The sequence below is a fragment of the Ictidomys tridecemlineatus genome, chromosome 4 (genome assembly GCF_052094955.1).
Source record: "Ictidomys tridecemlineatus isolate mIctTri1 chromosome 4, mIctTri1.hap1, whole genome shotgun sequence".
Taxonomy (NCBI): Eukaryota; Metazoa; Chordata; class Mammalia; order Rodentia; family Sciuridae; genus Ictidomys; species Ictidomys tridecemlineatus.
This window is the reverse complement of record NC_135480.1, coordinates 81,540,221-81,554,157: the sequence shown is the minus strand read 5'-3', so window position 1 is coordinate 81,554,157 and position 13,937 is coordinate 81,540,221. Positions and strand designations below refer to the sequence as shown.

Sequence of the window (13,937 nt, the reverse complement as noted above, 5' to 3'; positions counted from 1 at the left end):
CCTGAAGTGACACAGCCCTATTAATGTTTATAGCAGCACAATTCGCAATAGCCAAACTGTGGAACCAACCTAGATGCCCTTCAATGAACGAATGGATAAAGAAACTGTGGCATATATACACAATGAAATATTACTTAGCATTAAAAGAGAATAAAATTATGACATTTTCAGGTAAATTGATGGAGTTAGAGAATATTGCGCTAAGCGAAGTAAACCAATTCCCAAAAACCAAGGGCTGAATGTTTTCTCTGATAAGTGGATACTAATCCACAATGGAGAGAGGGACTTTGGATGGGCCAAGGGGGAAGGAAGGGAGGGAAGGGGGCATGGGACCAGGAAAGATGGTGGAATAAGAAAGACATCATTACCCTAGGTATGATTCTACTTTGTATACAACCAGAGAAGTGAATAATTGTGCTTCATTTGTGTACAATGAATCGAAGAGCATTCTGCTGTCATGTATAACTGATTAGAATAAATAAATAAATAAATAAATATAAATCAAATACTTGGGAATAAATTTTTTTGAAAAGATATTCAAGTCCTGAAAATTATAAAATATTGCTATGAGAAATTAAAGAGAAAGTAAATATGTGGAATGATGTATCATTTTTTGAATTAGAAGATTCAGTATTTCATTACAAAGTTACCAGTTCTCTCCAAACTGATCCACAGATTCAATGCAATTCCAATAAAAATTCAGGGTTGATTCCAAAGTAAATATAAAAATGTAATAAGCCTCAGCAGATAAAATAATTTTTGTAAATAAATGGCAAGTTTGGGGACTCATGCTACCTGAATCCAAAATGAATTACAGTGCTGTGGGAATCAAGCCAATTTGAAAGTGGTATAAAGCTAGACAAATATATCAATGGGATAAACTTAAAAATACAGAAATAGAACAAAACATACATTGTTAATTGACTTGTAAAAAATCTACCAGTAATTCAATGCAGGAAGGAACATCTTCTTAACAAATAATGCTGTAACAAATGGAGAACCTGTAGGAAGAAAAATAATAACAAACAATAAACTTCTACCCTTCTTTTACACCCCACACAAAAGTCAGGTTTAGGAATCATAAATGTAAATAATCAACTCTTTAAGCAAAACAGGGCATTTCCCATCAGTCTTTATTCCAGACAATGTGCCCCTCCCAGTAGGCATCCAATGTGGGGATTTCTTTCAACATGTATCGATTTGTCATAAAAGATAAAAATTTAAAATTTCCAAAAGAAAACCTAGGAGAATATCTCTGAACTTTGGAATAGGTGAAGATTAGACAGGATCCAACTTTCAAAGACACCATTAAGAATATTAAGAGACAAGCAACAAATTGGTCAATGCTATGTTCACTACATATCTAATAAAGAATTTTAAACCAGAAAAACTTCTATAATTCAATTAGAAAAAAGACTAATAGCCCAATAAAATAGGTGATCGTCAAAATGCTTGAATGTTTAATAATAACAACAAAAGAATCTATGTGAATGACTACTAAGCCATGAAAAGGTACTTACTATCATTAATCATGAGAGGAATTAAAATTAAAAGTATGTTCAGATAGCACTTTACACCCACTGATAGGACTAACATCATAAAGACTGATAAGACGTAATGTTAGCAAGGATGGAAAGCAATGAGAGCTCTCATACTGATGCTGGGAAGGTAAGAGTTCAACCCCTTCAGAAAAATAGCAGCTTCTTGTAAGTGCACAACAGCTAATGTTTAACCAGTAATTCCATTCTTGAGTTACATACTCAAGAGAAATAAAAGCACATGTTCACAAGAAAGCTTGTACAATAATGTTTATGCCAGTTTTATAAGTAACAGCTCCAAACTAGAAACAACTAAATGTTCATCAACAGGGAGAAGGGATAAATAAGCCATGGTATATATTCTTACAATGAAAAACTAGTCAATAAAAAGAACAAACTATTGAGACATATGCCAAACATGGATGAACTTCAAAACATTGTGCTGGATGAAAAAGGGTGGACAGGAAAGAACATTTCCTGTAGGGTTTCATTTACATGAATAAAGTTCCAGAACTGACAAATCGATACATGTTGAAAGAAATCCCCACACTGGATGCCTACTGGGAGAAACACGTTGTTTGGAATGAAGACTGATGGGAAAATGCCCTGTTTTGTTTAAAGAGTTGATTGTGTGGTGTATATGTTTGTCAGAAGTCATAGAATTTTACATGAAAAGTTTGTGCATTTCACTGGATACAAATTTTACTTCTTGTTAAGATCATGAAAAAAAAATGGGTTTTCAACTCAGACAGATCTGAGTTCAAATCCCAAACCCGTTACTAAGTAGCCGAATGTTCCTGGAAGACCCTCTTATCCTCTCTGAGTGTTAGTTTTCTCACCTGTACAATGGAAATGGTAATAACAATTTCACAGGGCCAACAGGAGTATAAAAATAAGACTATTTTAAAGCAATAAAAATGTGGTCATGCAATAGATTCCAAGGCTATTTTTACACACTAGAAAAAGAAGACTTTCAACCTTACAGTCAAGATTTTCATATACAGATAGATAGGTAGGTAGATAGATAGAAAGATACAGATAGATAGATATATGCTGTTTTTCCATTTTTTCTCCAAGTACCCTTCTAACATCTGTGCATTTTGTTTGTAACCATGATAGTAGAAGGTGGAATGCATCCCCCTCTCCTTTCCCAACCCCTACTTTCTCCTCTTTATCTGTATAACCCCAGAAAAGTCATTTAAACTCTCTGAATTTCAGAGGCCCCATTTTTAAATTGGGGTCATAGTACCCACCCCATAGGGTTGTATTCAGGATTAAAGTAGAAAGTACATATAGTTCAAACAAACCCAGCAAAATGTATGAAACACTATACTGAAATACAGAATGTGCTCCATAGGGGGACATTCTTTCTGTTCTCCCTCCTCGCCACCTACCTAGCTCTGGATCCCTCACAATAGATACAGTATGTCCCCTATGGTGTCTTAATGCGTACCTGTTGAGTGGATAAAACGGCTCAGATTTAGGAGAAAGGATGTTAAGGGCTCCTGGAGAAGCATTTAGTGACATAGGTGACAAGCTATGGTTAGAAACTCAGCTCACTAGGTTGAGTCCTTAAGCAAATTAGGGAGGCCCTGTTTCTAAATAAAGAATAAAAAGGATAGGGATGTGGCTCAGTGATTAAGCAACCCCGGGTTCAACCCCTGTTACCCAAATAAGTTTATTAATGCACATATCTGTGTATATATATATATATATATATATATATATATATATATATATATATATATACCCTCCCAAAAAGAACATATATCACTTGGGCAAAACTGAAAGACCTTTCCATCTCTGAAAGAAATCAACTTTTTGTTTGGAAAACAAAAAACAAAAAACAGAGCTGTCTAGGTACTTTGACTTAATAGTAATTTGTGTACCAAGAGAATACAAACTAAACATTTTGTTCAAAACCAATAAGAACAATTTAGATTTTTTCTGAAAGTAGCTAGCTTAGCAGAAAGAACCCTGGTGGGAAGTTCAGAAACACTTTTCAGTATCCTGGCACCACTGCTAACTGGTAATGGTAACTTATACAAGAAATTCATTATCTCCAGACCTGAGTTCCTTTAGAAGTCACACTAATTGATCTTCTGCCTTCAACATTTCCATGATAGAACTTCTATTCTACTTGTGGACTAGAAAAGCTACCCAATCTTGTTACTGATAACAATAAGTACTGAAGGGAAGATGTAATTTAGACCAAGTTCCTTGAGCATAATACAATTAAGAAAGCACAAAAGGTGGCTAGAAAAAGTCCATACATTTGTAAATTAAGAAATGTATAGGTCAATGTTTACAGCAGCACAATTCACAATAGCTAAACTGTGGAGCCAACATAGATGCCCTACAGTGGATGAATGGATAAAAAAATGTGGCATATATACACAATGAATTTTTACTCAGCAATAAAAGAGAATAAAATCATGGCATTTGCAGGTAAATGGACGGTGTTGGAGAAGATAATGCTAAGTGAAGTAAGCCAATCCCAAAAAAACAAATGTCGAATGTTTTCTCTGATATAAGGAAGCTGGCTCATAGTGGGGTAGGGAGGGGGAGCATAGGAGGAATAGATGAACTCTAGATAGAGCAGAGGGGTGGGAGGGAAAGGGAGAAGGCAGGGGATTAGCAAGGGCAGTGGAATGTGATGGATATTATCCAAAGTACATGCATGAAGACACAAATTGGTGTCAAACATACTTTATATACAACCAGAGATATGAAAAATGGTGCTGTATATGTGTAATAAGAATTATAATACATTCTGCTGTCATTTATTTTTTAAAAAATCAATTAGAAAAGAAAAAAGAAATGTATAGATCAAAGAAGAAATAAAGATATAGTTTTAAAAAGGATTTATAATTAAGCATTAATGAAAATATTATTTTTCAGAACAAATAGATGTAGATAAAGAGATTTGGGTGAAATAATTTGAAGATTAAATTTCACAAATGAAGCACAATATTTGAAAATTAATGAATTAAGCATCAAAATTAAGAATTATAAAAAATTAGAACAAACATAAAGATGATAGAAAAAATAATAAAGATCAGAAATGAAGAGAAGACCTACAAAGCAAAAATTTACTTATTGGCTATTAAAAACTATAAATCATTCGCAAGACTGAGAAATAAAATAAAATAATGAAGGTAAATGTTAAAGGCATCACACCACAGACTTGGAAAAAAAAATTTAAATAAGATAAAAAGAACTGTGTGCCAAAAATGAGAAGGGTTAGATAAAAAGGAAAAACCCCTAAGAAAAACTAATTTACCTAACGAGAAAAAAAAAGGAGACTATAACCACTAAAAGCCATTTTAAAAAAATCTTCCCACACAGATAATGCTGGAAAAGTTTTACCAAACATTAAAAAGGAGAAGTAATTAGAAACATATGCAATCTAGTGTCTTTTTCTGAGGTCTGCTAAATCTTCAGTTAAACTGATGACATGATAAAAAAAAATTATGGGTCAGTCTCATTCATGCGATCAGTTTTAAGAAATCCAAAGTAAACTTCTGGCAAACTAAACTTAGCCTTGTATCACAATGCCTAAAAAGATAATATATTAAGGCTCTTTGGTTTTCATCCTATTTATTGGTTAAGGTTGGCTAATTTCTATAAAAATTCTAAAATGTATACTGACTCACATGATAAAAGTTTAATTTTTGCTCATGAAAGTCCCCAAATGGGCAATTTCCTTCTATAGAGAGATGGAGAGTCCAGATGCGGTTCATTTTCTGTCTCTGTTATCTTCAGTAAGTGGCTTCTGATTTCCCATGCTCAGGCACATTAATCTGTGGAAGAGCAAGAAGGGATGAGGGAAATTGAGGATAGCTAAGTCCAGGTCTGGAAGGGATGCCTATCACTCACAATCCTGTGAGTGATTGTTGTAGATGCACAAGCCTGCATCTACAACATCCCAATGACACACTATAATTTTTCACATTATGCTTGTAAAAGGAGCGAATCCATATAATCATCAAAACACATGCAGAAAACAGATATGAGCAATTTATCATGGTTTATGAAAAACACGTATCAAACTAGAAAAAAAATAACTCTCTCTTTGACATAGAGTGTCTGCAAAAAAGATAACTGCAAACATGCTGAAATTTCCCAGTAGGATCAAGAGAACTAAGATCAAGATAAGGATTCGTATGGTCACATGTTTACATTCCATGCTATATTGTAGATCATGAGTGACACAGAAATAATGCAAAAATATATAGATAATATGTGCAAGATTGGAAAACAAGTAAGAAAACTAACATTTTCACATATGATCAGCTACATAAAATATACAAGGGATATCACACAAAAACATAATAAGAGAATTTAGCAGGTTTTGTGGATTAAAAAAACTAATAAAAAATCAGTTGCATTTTACATACCAACTATATAGATAAAAAAACAATAAAATGCCAAAAGTATACAACACGCAGGAATAAATCAAATCAGGGATGTGATAACTCCGTGGAAAAATGATAGATTTTATTTAAAAAAAGAAAAATGAATAGATAAGGAAGACATTATGGCAAGGATGTCAATTGCCTTAGGGAATCTGTAGATTTAATACAACTCCAATTAAAATCCCATAAAGGTTTTCATGGACCTTGACAAGATGGTTGTAAAAAGTAAATGGAAAAACAAAGGGTCAAGAGGTTAAAAATCCTATAGAAGAATATGTCATGGAGAAGGATAATCTTACCAGGTACCAAGAGTTATTATAAAAGTATAAAATTTAAGAGGGCGATTTTGGCCTAGTAAGAGACTAATTGTACAACTTGCGTGTGTAGGTCCTTCTTCCCTATAACAGAATGGTCATGGCCATTCAGTGTAGGAAAGGAGACACGGTCAATAAATCCTGCAGGGATAATTAATTATTCTGATGAAAAAGGTTGAAAATGAATTCCTACCCAACCAATTTAATTCTGAATGGCTTAGGACATAAAGGTAAAAGACAAAAATGAAATTTTCAACCATCAAGAAAAATTGATAAATTAAACAATATAGAGCAGTTTTTCACTAATAAACAGAATGTCTTTTTTTTTCTTTTTTTTTTTTAAATTTTTAATTTTTTTTTATTGGTTGTTCACAACATTACAAAGCTCTTGACATATCATATTTCATACATTAGATTGAAGTGGGCAGAATGTCTTTTCTATTTGTAAAAAGGCAACATAAAGAAAATAAAAAGGAAATCCACAAACTAGAATAATTATCTGCAATGCATCACCAATAAAGAATTATCATTCATAAAAAATATAAAGAACTCCTAAGTTCCTCAAATTAGAATAAAACAGATTACCCAATAAGAAATGGGTAAGTGTATATCAGAAGAGGAAATAAATTGTAAACAAATATGTGAAAATATGCTTATCCTCATTAACAGAACCACAGTGAGGTACCAATTGGAACATACTGAGAAGCCTGACAGAACACAATTGACAACTGGGAAGAGGGAAGAACAATAGCTGCATTTATAAGCTGTTGGTAGTTTAAATTGGCAGAATCACCCGGGAACACTGTCTGGTATTATCTGGTAAACTTGAATATGTCATACACTGAAGACTGGCAATTTCATGAGTTGGATTAAAATCTAGGAAAAACTCCTGCTCATATGCATCAGAAGATATGGATAAGAAGGTTCAAAACAACATTGTTTTGTGGTAAAATGAAAAAACAATCCCAATTTTCACCAACCTGAGAATGATAACACAACTCTGGTGTGTTCACATAATGCAATGTTACACAGGATTGAAAATGTCCACAGCAGGTTACATTCACCCATATGGATAAATCCCACAAGTGTAAATTGAACCGAACAAGCAGATTAGAATAACACACTCAGCATGAATTCACTTATAACAAATCAAGGGATAGTATCATATGTGGTTTTTAAAAAGGCCCTGTAGAGATAAACACAATATTCACCATAAGGTAAGCACTATGGAGAGGGAGAGATTGCACTACAAAAGCTTACTGGGCCTTTAAATGTCTTGATTGGTAATCATCTCTTTCCTGGTGTGAGTGTACAGATGTTCATTTTTGTCTTTTTCTTAATACTTTGCTCATATGCTATAAGTATCCTTTTGTATATTAAATATATAAGTGCTTTTTAAAATTCTCTAATTTTCTTTTCTTATCAAATGCTAGAGATTTAAGACTTCACACCTGCCAGTAGTGTGACAATAAACAGAATATTCCTTTCATCCTATCTTCCTGGTAATTCGATTTCTTTTCCTTGTCCTCCTTTCTTTGATGAGGGATAAAATAATTGTCCTTTAGGGAAAACAAAGTCACTCTAAATATCACCTCTGCATTTCAAGACATACTTGCTCTTTATTTAAAAGACAAGAAGTCATCTATTGGGCATCACTCCAAACTAAAAGCAGGTAGATTGCAAATGGAGTCCTAATTATGAAAACACAAGACCAGCCATAACACGTCTCTTACTTTTTCAAGTACTTTTACACCATTCGGATAACTGCTATTAAACACGTTTTACCAATGAAGTTCATGAGTAACAGAGAAGTAAGAAGTAAGAATTAACAGCTTTTCATGAGAGAATTGAGGCAGGGATTTAATTTTCTGATTCCTAGTCTTGCATCCTTTTTAGGAAAAACCATATTAATTTGTATATGTCGGATAAATTCATCAACAGTAGGAAAAAAAATTAGGCATCTGAGAGGCCTATAAGATATTTTTGGCTGAAGAATTTTTGCCAGTCCCATCCATATGTAATCATTCCCATTTTTTCTCTCTTTCTCTCCTTCTCCCTTCCTCCTACCTCTTTTTTCTCTGTCTATTTCTCTTTCTCTACACACACACACACACACACACACACACACACACACACACATACACAGGGCATCTCTCTATTTGCACATCATTGTACCGTTAAAAAATGGAATTTAAGCTCGCAATGATGGTGGTTTTAATTTGGGGGACTAAACGATCTGCTTACCCTGGCCTGTGAGGACCTGCACCACCACGGCCTGCCAGTCTCTGTTGTGAGAAAGTCAGATGCATTTTATCTCCCCAGCCCTTTCCAAAACAGCCTCAGAATCTCTTCTGTCCAGGCTAATGATATTTTCCTCTCTGTCCTTGGAAAAGTGATTTAATGTGATCCTCATTCTCATCTCCTAGAAAATAAAAAATGTTATCTACTACTATCACAAGTTTGTTAAGAATGTTACAGGATGTTGAGTGTCCCAACAGGGACATTTGGAGGTCATGAAGGGAAAAGGGAAAAAAAAATACTAAAGAGATTAGGATGTGGGTCAAGAGATTTGTGTGGGGGGAGTAGATGTTCTGTATCTTGATTATGGTGATGGCTCCATAGGGTCCATTTGGTTGCATATAAATCACACCTAAGTTGACTAAAAGTGTGCATCTCAAATAATTGGAACAATTCACCACCCCTTCTCCCTCAACTCCCAACTCTAAGAGTCAGTAAAACTTGGCCTAGGAAGCTCCAGGCATAAAAACCATATCTCTTCCCCCTCCTTGGTTCACACACAAAGAGAACTTGGAGGAAAGGAAGAAGAAGGAGGGGGATGATCAGATTGGAGTTGATATTTGTAGCCCATGTGTGCTAAGTGACAGGAAAGGGTAGAGGTATCCTCCCCACAAAGACGAGGGTTTGTATGAACATTCTAGTAGAATCACTTATAGATATGGGAGTTTTTTCTGAACTATTTCTGAGATGCATAATCTGCTGTTCCTTCTAAATTAAGCATGTGAGGAAGTCTTTGGAAGGATCTGTCATGTCTACCCTCAAGTTCTGAGATGTAAATAAACACGGAGACTAGTACTGCTTCTTTCTGGAGATTTCTGAAGGAGGAAGGCTTGCTGGAGAACTTGCCCCAGCAGAGTAAGGAACATCTATGATTTACTGTAATTGAGAAGAAGATAGAGGAAGCCATCAATCTGTCCAACCCCCAGGGCCTTTGGAGTGTGAAAAAGATGACATTAATGGTTTTCAGATTTAACTGGAAGGAGTCTGTGTTTTAGAGAAGAAAGCACAAGTTATGTCATAGCCCATAAGGCAAAGTCTTACATGGAGAAAGGGTTAGGAATGTGGGCACACTGGTGCCACAATCTGGCTGGGCACAATTCAGGAGCCACTTGTCAAAAGAAACTAACTTTATTTTTAGAACCACACATGCCAAACAAAACAGCTCCTCAGGAAAAAACCCTCAGAGCCCAACTGCCACCACCGGCTTCCCACAAGCCTCTCACACCAACACCAGCCTCTCCACCTCTCACAATCCTCCTGCTCTTGAGGCCGATTGGCTGGGTCGCATGGGCGGAGCCAAAGAAGTCCCCCAATGAGCAGCTCCGTGGTTTGAAAGGGCAGGGAAACAGCCCAATGAGCATCACCACAGAGGAGCCAATCAGCTAGATGTTGCTGGGGCTGCTGTGAGCCAATCATCAGCTGGCAGTCTGAAAGGGCCAGGAAACAGCTCAATGAACATCTCCAATGAGTATCACCACAGAGGAGCCAATCAGCTAGATGTTGCTGGGGCCGCTGTGAGCCAATCATCAGCCGGCAGCTGGAAGTTTGCTGGGGCCCCTTCGGCTGTGGCTCTCAACACACTGGTAGGGCAGATAGGAAGCATGAGTGTCCTCCCTGAAGAGTCCTCAATGATGAAGAGAGTCAAGGAGAAATATTTGCACTGCTCCATCTCTCTCTCTCTCGGGAAAGCATATTGTTACCCTGTAAGAGAGCAAGCAGAAGCAGACAGAACTTGACCAGAAGAACATCATAGAACTTGGGACATTTGGTCATTATTCTATGACCAGGTACTGAAGAAGATTATTCCTCCATTCCCCTTTTCTTCTGCCTAAATTCCAATCAGAAGGACTAGCCCTTGAGAAAGAGGAAGTGAAGAAGCATCTCAAAGCCTGGACTTGCCTGATGGCCAACACCTTTTCCCCCAAGCACCCTATGCTGGATGGAAAGGAGAAAGTAAGCTTCCAACTAAAGATTTAAAGTAGAGCTTTTGATAACAGAGTGACCCAAAATAGCTTATGATCCAGATATCAAGACAATGGAAAAGATGATCAACAGAGCTGTTCTGGTCAGCTATTTCACTATTGTGACTAAAAGACCCAACCAGCACAATTGTAGAGAGAAAAAGTTTAGGGCTGGGGTTGTGGCTCAGTGGTAGAGTGCTCACCTAGCATGAGTGAGGCACTGGGTTCCATCCTCAGCACCGTGTAAAAGTGAGATAAAGATATTCTGTGTCCACCTACAACTAAAACATAAATATGTTTAAAAAAAGAGAGAGAGGAAAAGTTTACTTGAGAGCTCACGGTTTCAGAGGTTTCAGAGTTTTTGATACACAGGTAGCATGGTCCATTTCTCAGGGCTTGAGGTGAAACAGAACATCATAGTGAAAGTGTATAGTAGAGGGAAGTAGCTCATATGATGATCAGAAAGCAGAGAGAGAGGTCTCCACTTGCCAGATACAAATATACCCCAAAGCTGTGCCCCAATTCCCACCTCCTCCAGCCACACCATACCACTTCAGTTATCACTCAGTTAATCCCTATCAGGGGATTAATTCACTGATTGGTTTAAGACTCTCTCAACCCAACCATTTCTCCTCTGAACCTTCTTGGTTGTCTCACACGTGAGCACTTGGGGGATCCCTCACATCCAAACATCCTCACATCCATAACAGTAGCTCTGTTAGAAATGGTTCTTTGAAAATAATGAACTCATTTCATGATTATAGCCTACCAAGATGAGATAGTTACATAAGGAAATACTTGGCAAATAAAATATGTGTTAAGTCTGTAACCAAACACCTGGCATGTAGATGAAAATGATTATTAACCTGGGCATACAAGACTCATTAAAAATGCTTATTTTAGTATTTAATAATTCCTGAAATGTTTATTATTTTTCTTATCTGTTCATGAATTCAAAACTTATTTGTTCTTCCATTTATTTATCAACTATTTATTGAGCCCCAGTAGATCCTGGGGCAATAAATAAGAGAATATAGGTCTTGCTCATGAAGCATGCCGTATGCCTGACCCATAAGGACCCATGCTGACAATTATCAACCACATCATCTGCACTCTTGTTGCACTTCTTAGAACCTTAACATCCCTCTTCCTATCCCACCTTTGGACCTCTTTCTAATCTGCCTATTTTTGCCTAATAAAAATCTACTTTTTGCAATTAAAACAAATCCTCCTATTTGAAACAATGCTTTAGAAACATAAAAATCCCCCAATATACTTGAAAGGGCACATTATTTAAAGCCAGATTGGGTTCTGAGTGGGGACTCTGAGTTCCTATCCCAGCTCCATCTCTTTGCAGCTGGATAGCAGACACCTCTCCTCTGAACCTTGGTGTTCCTGGGAGAATAACATCTCCTCTGCATAAAGGAGCTGTAAGAATTACATGAGATAATGTATATAAGCTCTCAAGCACTCTGTAAATGATACTTATTATTATCATAATACAGGTGAATTTGAGCAAATCACTTAACCTCACTGAACCTTAGTGCCCTTGCCTTTAAAACAGAGTTATTAATAAGAGACTTGTCTACTTTATGAGGTTGATGTCAGACCCATTGAGATAACAGATGTGAAAGACATTTTATATATTATAAAGAGCTATTCAACAGCAAGCTATTGTTAGCATTTTCAATAATACACTGAGCTGAAAGCTTCATTTTAAAAAGACTCAAAAGAAAAATGAAAAAGAGGGAATATAGCTGTGGTGTTGCTACTGCCTTTCTCTGACATTTATAAGCAATCTGGAAACCATCCAGCACCATGAGTTAATTTGATTCTGCTTTGAATCACAGAACTGCGGATTGGCACCATCTAGCTTGCCCTTCTCTTCCTTAGTCCCTTCTTGACATGCCCAGAGTCAATTGAAAGGATGCCAAGTTTGGGATGGACTGGAGCCTCTCCATCCATGCTTTGCAGCAGGGACTCTGCTAGCTTTCTTTGGACCTCACCCTGGAAGGTTCCATCTCCTTCCAAGTGTTTTGAATCCTCTCATGGGAGAAACCCTAGCTCCCATGAAATGAGGCCAGAGCATAGCATTGTTGTACTGGATGCAGGAAATGGTTCCACATAGCAGACTCAGTACTCTCGGGCTGGGAATTGCCATGCTGTTGATTGCTCTAGAGAGAAGTGATTATCATCTGCCCTGGGAAACACTCTTCTTTCCCTGGCTGGGACCCCTATCCAATGGAAACACGTTTCAGGAGCTGGGAGGAGGGACTCAGTTTATATTACATTCCTGAAAGCACAGAGAAATGAAGCTCCTGATGCTTATTTATCTACCACTGCCAAGGCCTAAACTTGGTTCCCAGCACAGCAGACCAATTCAGGCTCTCAAGTTCCAGGGGATATCTCAGTAATACTTGCCGCATGGGTTACCAGGTTGTTTTAGTCAGCCTTTTCACTACTGTGACCAAAGAGATCTGACAAGAACAATTAGAGAAGGAAAAGTTTATTTGGGGGCTCACAGTTTCAGAGATCTCAGTCTATAGATGCCTCAAGGTGAAGCAGAACATCATGGCAGAAGGGTGTGATAGAGGAAAGCAGCTCAGAACGTGGCAACTATGAAACAGAGACACACAGACAGAGACAGACAGACACAGTTCAGCTTACAAAATACATATCCCAAAGGCATACCCCCCAACGACCTACTTCCTCTAACCCTACCTACCTGCCTAAAATTACCATTTAGTTAAATCCCTACTAGGAGATTAATAAGGTTAAGATTCTCATCACCCAAACATTTTACCTCTAATCTTTCTTGCATTGTCTCACACATGAGATTTTGGGGGAAGCCTCATATCTAAACTGTAACACAGGTGTAGTGTAAAAATATGAATAAATTGATTTCAACAATTCCTGATGCAGAGTAAGAGCTCTCTACAGATAGGGTGACCAAAGAGTTTATCATCTACTTCAGTTTATCAGGACATTCTTTCCAGAGAAAGGAGCATTTCTCCAATTGAATGATGAAGCAAAAAGTATCATCAGGACTGTCATAAGCAAATCAGGAGATCATGCAGTAAGGACATGAGATTAACTTCTATTGGTCATGGGTTGGGTATGCAGACATCAGTGGTGCAGAATTGGTGGCTCTTAGTGTACTGGGACTGGCTCCCTGTGTGACTAGAGTCACTAAGAACTACCTGAGGCCCAGGTGAAGGTGGGTCTCCCTGCTGATCTTCCTGGTCTTATAGGGAGGGTGGGAAAAACAACAATTCTCAAGTGTTGGATCTTCCTGGGTTTGAAGGAGAGTTATCCTGCTGCATCTGGCCTCCATCACAAGCATACCCAAGAACTGTGCCTAAGAAAGCCTCAGTAACCCAAGGTCCCTCTTTCTTCTGTTGATATACC

The 13,937-nt window shown here is 37.2% G+C and overlaps 1 protein-coding gene across 3 annotated transcripts in view; it reads right to left on the bottom strand.

Moving 5' to 3' along the window:
* Nucleotides 1-13,937, bottom strand: part of LOC144377167 (uncharacterized) — a 309,888-nt gene that overhangs the window by 171,841 nt on the left and 124,110 nt on the right. The window contains exon 3 of one of the 3 annotated variants that reach the window (XR_013437850.1): nucleotides 5,197-5,341. The exons of the other annotated variants lie outside the window; for them this stretch is intronic. The gene's annotated coding sequence lies outside the window, so the exon portion shown is untranslated. Of the gene's footprint in view, nucleotides 1-5,196; nucleotides 5,342-13,937 lie in introns of those variants that run through there. 3 annotated transcript variants of the gene reach the window in all.